At 36.7% G+C, this 6,214-nt stretch overlaps 1 pseudogene; it reads right to left on the bottom strand.

Annotated features, from left to right (window-relative positions):
• Positions 1–6,214, bottom strand: part of LOC102585409 (late blight resistance protein R1-A-like) — a 17,087-nt pseudogene that overhangs the window by 9,741 nt on the left and 1,132 nt on the right.

Genomic DNA, 6,214 nt, shown 5'->3' with positions numbered 1-6,214 from the left:
GCTGATTGGGCTGGATCCAAGATTGATAGAAGGTCTACTACTGGCTACTGTGTCTTTGTGGGTGGAAATTTGGTATCATGGAGAAGTAAGAAACAAAATGTTGTATCTCGATCTAGTGCAGAATCCGAGTATAGAGCTATGGCACAATCCACAAGTGAGATTATGTGGATACATCACCTCTTAAGTGAAGTTGGGTTGAAGTATCCCACACCATCGAAACTTTGGTGTGATAATCAAGCTGCCCTTCACATCGCCTCAAATCCAGTGTATCATGAAAGAACTAAGCACATCGAGGTGGACTGCCATTTTATTCGTGAAAAGATTCAAGAGAACTTGATTTCCACAAGCTATGTAAAGACAGGAGAGCAACTAGCTGATTTGTTCACAAAGGCATTGACTGGAGCTCGAGTTAACTATTTATGTAACAAGCTAGGCATGATCAATATATATGCTCCAGCTTGAGGGGGAGTGTGACATAATGTTGTAAATATTCTATTACCTAATATAGTCATCAGTATCATAGGAGAAATCTGTAAGAATCATATGAGAGATCTGTAGGATATTTTCTTACCTTTAGTATAGCTTCTTGCTAGTGTATATATACATGTAATGTTTTTATATATGAAATAAGGAGTTCTGTTGATTTACATATAGTATCCTCAGTTCCTCTAACTTTGTGTCCTCTTATAACACAGTTAGTTCAAAGAAAGAATAATCATCGATTCTCACATGTCGGAGCTCTGCAAGACTTCAAATACTAGATGATAGTACACTATTTGATGTGTTGTTCACCAGCAGAGTTTTGAAATTATACAGGTTAAGGTAAATGAAAAAATATATACTGAAAAGGAACTTAATGTACAAGAGAAGTTAATAAATTTGTATATACTCACAAAGATTTGCCCACTTCGCGCATGAACTCAATATTACATAACCACAAGCTTGTCATCGCCCGTCATTTCTGCAACATATTCCTTAATCTTTAGGGCTGAATCTGTTAGTTGTGGCCGGCCCAACTGTGATAGACTTTAATGAAGCAATATCCCCAAAACTGTCCGGAATCTCAATAAGCTCATAACACCATTCTATTTGTAATTCCTCGAGCATGGGAAAGGATTCCTCTCTAACCTGCCATTCAGAAAAAGACACCTCATACAATGCGAGAAATTTCAGTTTCTCGAAGGTGACATCTTCCATGTTCCATTCTTTCCCTCCCTCGATGATTACTTCTTTTAGACTCAAGTTTTCAAGGTTGGGCAGTCTCGCAATTCCTGACAGTGAATCGGATGATAGATCAAACCTTGTCATGTTCAATATTTTCAAGCTCAAAGGGAAGTAGTACAGATCAGACTGGTATTTATCTTTCCATCCCTCACCATGAAAATTTGCATCAACTTGTTCAAGTTCATTGAGGACATCCAATCTTGGAAAACAAATCTGCTCTGCTGAACAATACCGTGATGTTTTAATGGCGAATCTAAGACTTCGGATATTGGGAAACCTTTTGAAAATGTCCCCTGTGTCTTGCGAGTCAGAAATCTTGAGCCCAGATAATATTCTCAAACTCTCTAACTTTGAGTCCTCTTCTAACACTGTTGGTTCGTCAGCATGCGAATCAAAGATAGAAAAACTCAACATGTGAACATGTCGAAGCTTTGCAAGACTCCAGATACTGGGTGATAGTACCATGTTTGATGCTGAGTTATACACCATCAGAGTTTCTAGATTCAAGAGGTTTGGAAAAGACGGAGGGAGAGCTTCTACCTTCGTCCAAATGTTTAAATACCTCAAATGAACAAGCATGCCTATTTCATTCAGCAAAGGATCCGACAAAAGTATTTGGCGCATCTCTAAACTTTTAAGAAGCCTCAAGTGTCTTAGGTGATTGGGCCTCCAAGATTCTATATCACCAGCCTTGTATACCTTCAATGAGAGGAGGTGTTTGACATAAGGATTTTTCTTTTCTGGATTGAACAGGACAAAATTTTCATCCGAATGGAGATGCTGATTGTAATGGATGGTCATTGCATGCGGCATCAGATCTGAAGATGAAGACGATGCATTTGATTTTATCACGTCAAACAAATGTTCATTTCTAGATTTTATCAAACAAAAATCATGCACAAGATCATGAATTCGGAAACTCGGGTTCCTATCATGTATCCCATAGAAAACTATTACCAAGCTACTTGAAATTAACTCATCCACATAAACCTCCAGTACTTCTTCAATACTCTTCATTTCAGTCTGTTCCACAAGTCCTTCAGTACTCCATAAATGTTTCAATTCAGAGATTTTAATATCGTTGTCCTTTGGATAGCTTGCAAGGTAAAGCAAACACGGCTTTAAGTGATCTGATAAATGGTCATAACTTAATTGTATAACCTTCATCAGTTCCTCTTCATCCTTCAAAATTAAGGAGTTCAAATTATTTAGTACTTCAAGCCACAAAGCCGTTTTCTTTTCCTTCCTTGCAATGACACCACCAATCAGATCAAGTAGCAAAGGAAGTCCTGCACACTTTCGGGCTATTTCTTCTCCAACGACCAATAGTTCATCAGGGCAACGTTCTTCTCCGAATACCCTTTTCACTAATAAATCCCAACTTTCTTCTGGTGTGAGCAATCGAAGATAAAGAGGATCACTGTGGTGTTTCCCTTGCAAAGCCACTTCCCTATTCCGACTTGTTAAAATAATTCTACTTCTTCTCTGAATTTGAGGAAAAGGTCTTGTTAGCTCATTCCATGTTGCAATATCCCACAAGTCATCCAAGACAATAAGAAACCTCTTTCCAAACAGTTCTTTCTGCAGCTTATCAGCTCAGCAATGTCCTCATCAATGTCATCCTCATTGAGTGTTTGTTTCAGACCAATAACTTGATTAAAAATCTTTTGCAACAACTTTTTCTCATTATGTTCTTGGTCGACTGTGCACCAAGCACGGACGTCGAAATGATCAACAACTGACTTATCATTAAATACTTTGTAAGCCAAAGTAGTCTTTCCAGGCCCTGGCATGCCAACTATGGAAATGACATCAACCTCTGCTGGTCCACTGGTGAGCTTCCTAATTATCCACTCTGTCTCCTCCTCAAACCCTACAATTATCTGACCAGTGGTTGATGACTTCTTAATTTCAACAGGCTTACTGGGAGCATTTCCAACAGTAAGACCCTTGCTTTTGGAAATCCTCGCCGGTACCTCTTCTTTGATAAGCTTGATGTTTTCTATGGTATCAGGAAGTAAGAAGATAAGGTGCAAGAGACCATGATCTCTGACAAGAATTGAATTAATGGCATGTTCCACCTCATATGCCAGACCTATAACACGAGTCCGAAGATCTTTATTAAATTCTTGCTCAACATTTCCAAAGAATGATCTTAGGAACTCTAGACCTTCTTTCACCAGCACGATTTCTTCCTTTATCAAATCAACCGAGTAAGCATTGGAGTTGAGCAAGTCATTTAAGTTTCTAAGTAGAAGATTCATGAAGAGTGGTCCATCTCTCATGGGGAAGTAGAGTTGAGATGAGTCTGCAGGGGCTTTTAAGAAAACATGTTTGAGATCTTTCTTTAAGAGTTCAATATTTTCCAGAAAGTCTAGCCTTGCATATCTTGTATCAATCATATTCTCTTCATTCCTTAAGCTCTCATCTACTTTGCTAACACAAATGGATACCTCCCTGGTAAGTGCTTCAACACGTTCCAAGAGAACAAACAGCTTGTCATGATGAATAACGTCCTTGGGAACATCAGTAAGAATAATCAATAGGAACTCCATCATGACATGAATGTTGCGCGTTGAAGTGCTATCAGCAGCTATATTAGCCATGTGCTCTTGTAGATGAATCAGATACTCTCAAAGAATATGTGGAGAGGCTTTCTGGAGCTGCTTAATGAAGCATCCGACTTTTTCTGACTTTGAAGCTTTCAAATTTGTCGAACATATGTGTATAACCTCCAGTTCAACAGGAATAATATCCACAAGTAGATCTACTAGCATGGATTCAACTTGAGAACTGACAAGTATTTCATCATGTTCATCTCTTTCATCATGTTGACAATGCCAAAGGAAAAAACAGAAGATTCCTACACTCTGAACCATAATTTGAAACTGATGTAAGACATGCTCAATTGTGTCATACTCAACACAACCATTTACTTTTAACTCATGGAAATCTCGTAAATTTCCATACACATTCTGAAGAAGCTCATATTGAGTCATTATTGGGAAAATCAACTCACCACAACCCTTGGGTAGATATTGGAGAAACACGAGGACGGCATCTAAATGTTCAACCAAATGATCCTCAGTCATGGTAGCACTTGATTCAGAATAATCATGTGACCTGATATAACTTTCAATATTATTTAGGAGGCAAGGAACGGAATGATTCATTAGTTCAGCCAGCATGCCATCTCCCTTCTGATGAAAAAGTGACTGAACCAGATTATGAACCTCATATGATAGACAAATCATTTCGTCATCCAAAGCAGCATAACAAAGCTGGAAAAATGCTGATATAAATGTCAGCTCCAATGTCAGCGTTTCTGCTTGATCAATGTCAAGCGCTATTTGAAATCGTCCATTCTTTAACCTCTCTATGAAATCTAGTAGATTGACCATGTCCTTGCGAAGTACAGTAGATGACACCTGCCAAAAAACCAAATGTTTTGTGGAATTTCAAATGCTACATATTTACCATGACAGATTTTACTCTAATTTAACAGGTAGCTAACACAAGTGTAGAGGACTTAATCCAATATATATAGCCTAATAGATGAGCTAAATGTTTAGCATGTTTCAGCTTAAATAAAAAGGCAAACATGTCAGAAACATGGTTTACTTTGTATATGTTATTTAAAAGTAAAATACTAACTACTACCAATTTATCTTTTTGTACTGAATTTGTTGAGTCGGGTCTCTACTGATCTATCCATCCATCCACCCACATACAGAGTGTGTACACAAAAAGAATGGATGATTTAATAAAACTTAAACCATTGTTTGGAGGAAGAGATGAGAATAGGTAACTGGCAAACATATAGAACGTCTTATAAATTATAGGATGAGAGGATTGATATGTTATTTAAACGTCTTACAAACATAAGGTCTTTTTGGCTTTAACTATAAGCATGTCATTTAATCTATTCAGTGTGAGCTTGCTCACATTGCCGGTCTCAAGTTCCAGATTTACATGGAGGGCTGTGATACTGTTGGCTTATATGAGTCCACCACCAGTCCGAAGACCAAGTTTACGTGGAAACCTCCTTGACATGGTTCAAGGATTATATTGTGATAAATTGCTAACGATGTTTGTCGTTTGAAACAAAATGTTGCATTTCTTAAAGAAAAAAAGATATCAGGCCTAGGAAATGTCTAAAGAGATAATTTTAGTTACTAAATTACTTAATGAAGTAAAATAACTAGAATAAATGGTATAGTACTACAAGTCTGTAAAGATATGCCACAAAAGTTAGCTTATGAAACTAGATATGATATAACATGGGGTCCAAATAGATACGAACCTAACTCTGATATCATGGAAAGATATGATATTTGAAACTACATGTGTGTTTGGTATGGAGGAAAATATTTTCTGAAAAATGTTTTCTAATTTTCCCATGTTTGGAAAATGTTTCTCTTGTTTAATTTCTTTGTTTATTATGTTTTCCATTAGTGTGTAATCTTTTTTCTACTTCTTTTTATACATGATCAGATCTTGAAAACTTTAAAGGAAGGGAAGGAAAACCTTGAGTAGTGAAAACTACCTATATGGACAGAGGAAAAGAAAGTGAAGGACAAAGAGAGAAAGGGAAAGCAAACAACTCATCGGTATGTCTTATGATATTTATTTATATTTTTTATTTTTTATGGCTTTTAATTGACTTAAAAGCGTTAATCGTCCCGGAAATAGAGTTTCATATAGGGTGTGTTTGGTATGAAGGAAAACGTAAAATATTTTCCAATTTTCTCATGTTTGGTTGGGTAAAATGATTTTCAAATCAACTCATTTTACTCAAATTTAAGGAAAATGACTTCCCTTTCAAATTAAGGAAAACATTTTCCAAAACTCTACTTCATCCTTTAATTTTTTTTCTTACCCTACGTCCCTACCCATACCCCGTAGCCGACCTTCCCAATTCAAAAAAAAATTGAAATTTTTATTATTTTTTAAATTTCAAATGTATTTTTATGCGTACCACCAAACCCCC

The sequence above is a fragment of the Solanum tuberosum genome, unplaced genomic scaffold (genome assembly GCF_000226075.1).
Source record: "Solanum tuberosum cultivar DM 1-3 516 R44 unplaced genomic scaffold, SolTub_3.0 scf00236, whole genome shotgun sequence".
NCBI classification, from domain to species: Eukaryota; Viridiplantae; Streptophyta; class Magnoliopsida; order Solanales; family Solanaceae; genus Solanum; species Solanum tuberosum.
This window is presented reverse-complemented; position numbering and strand designations above follow the sequence as displayed.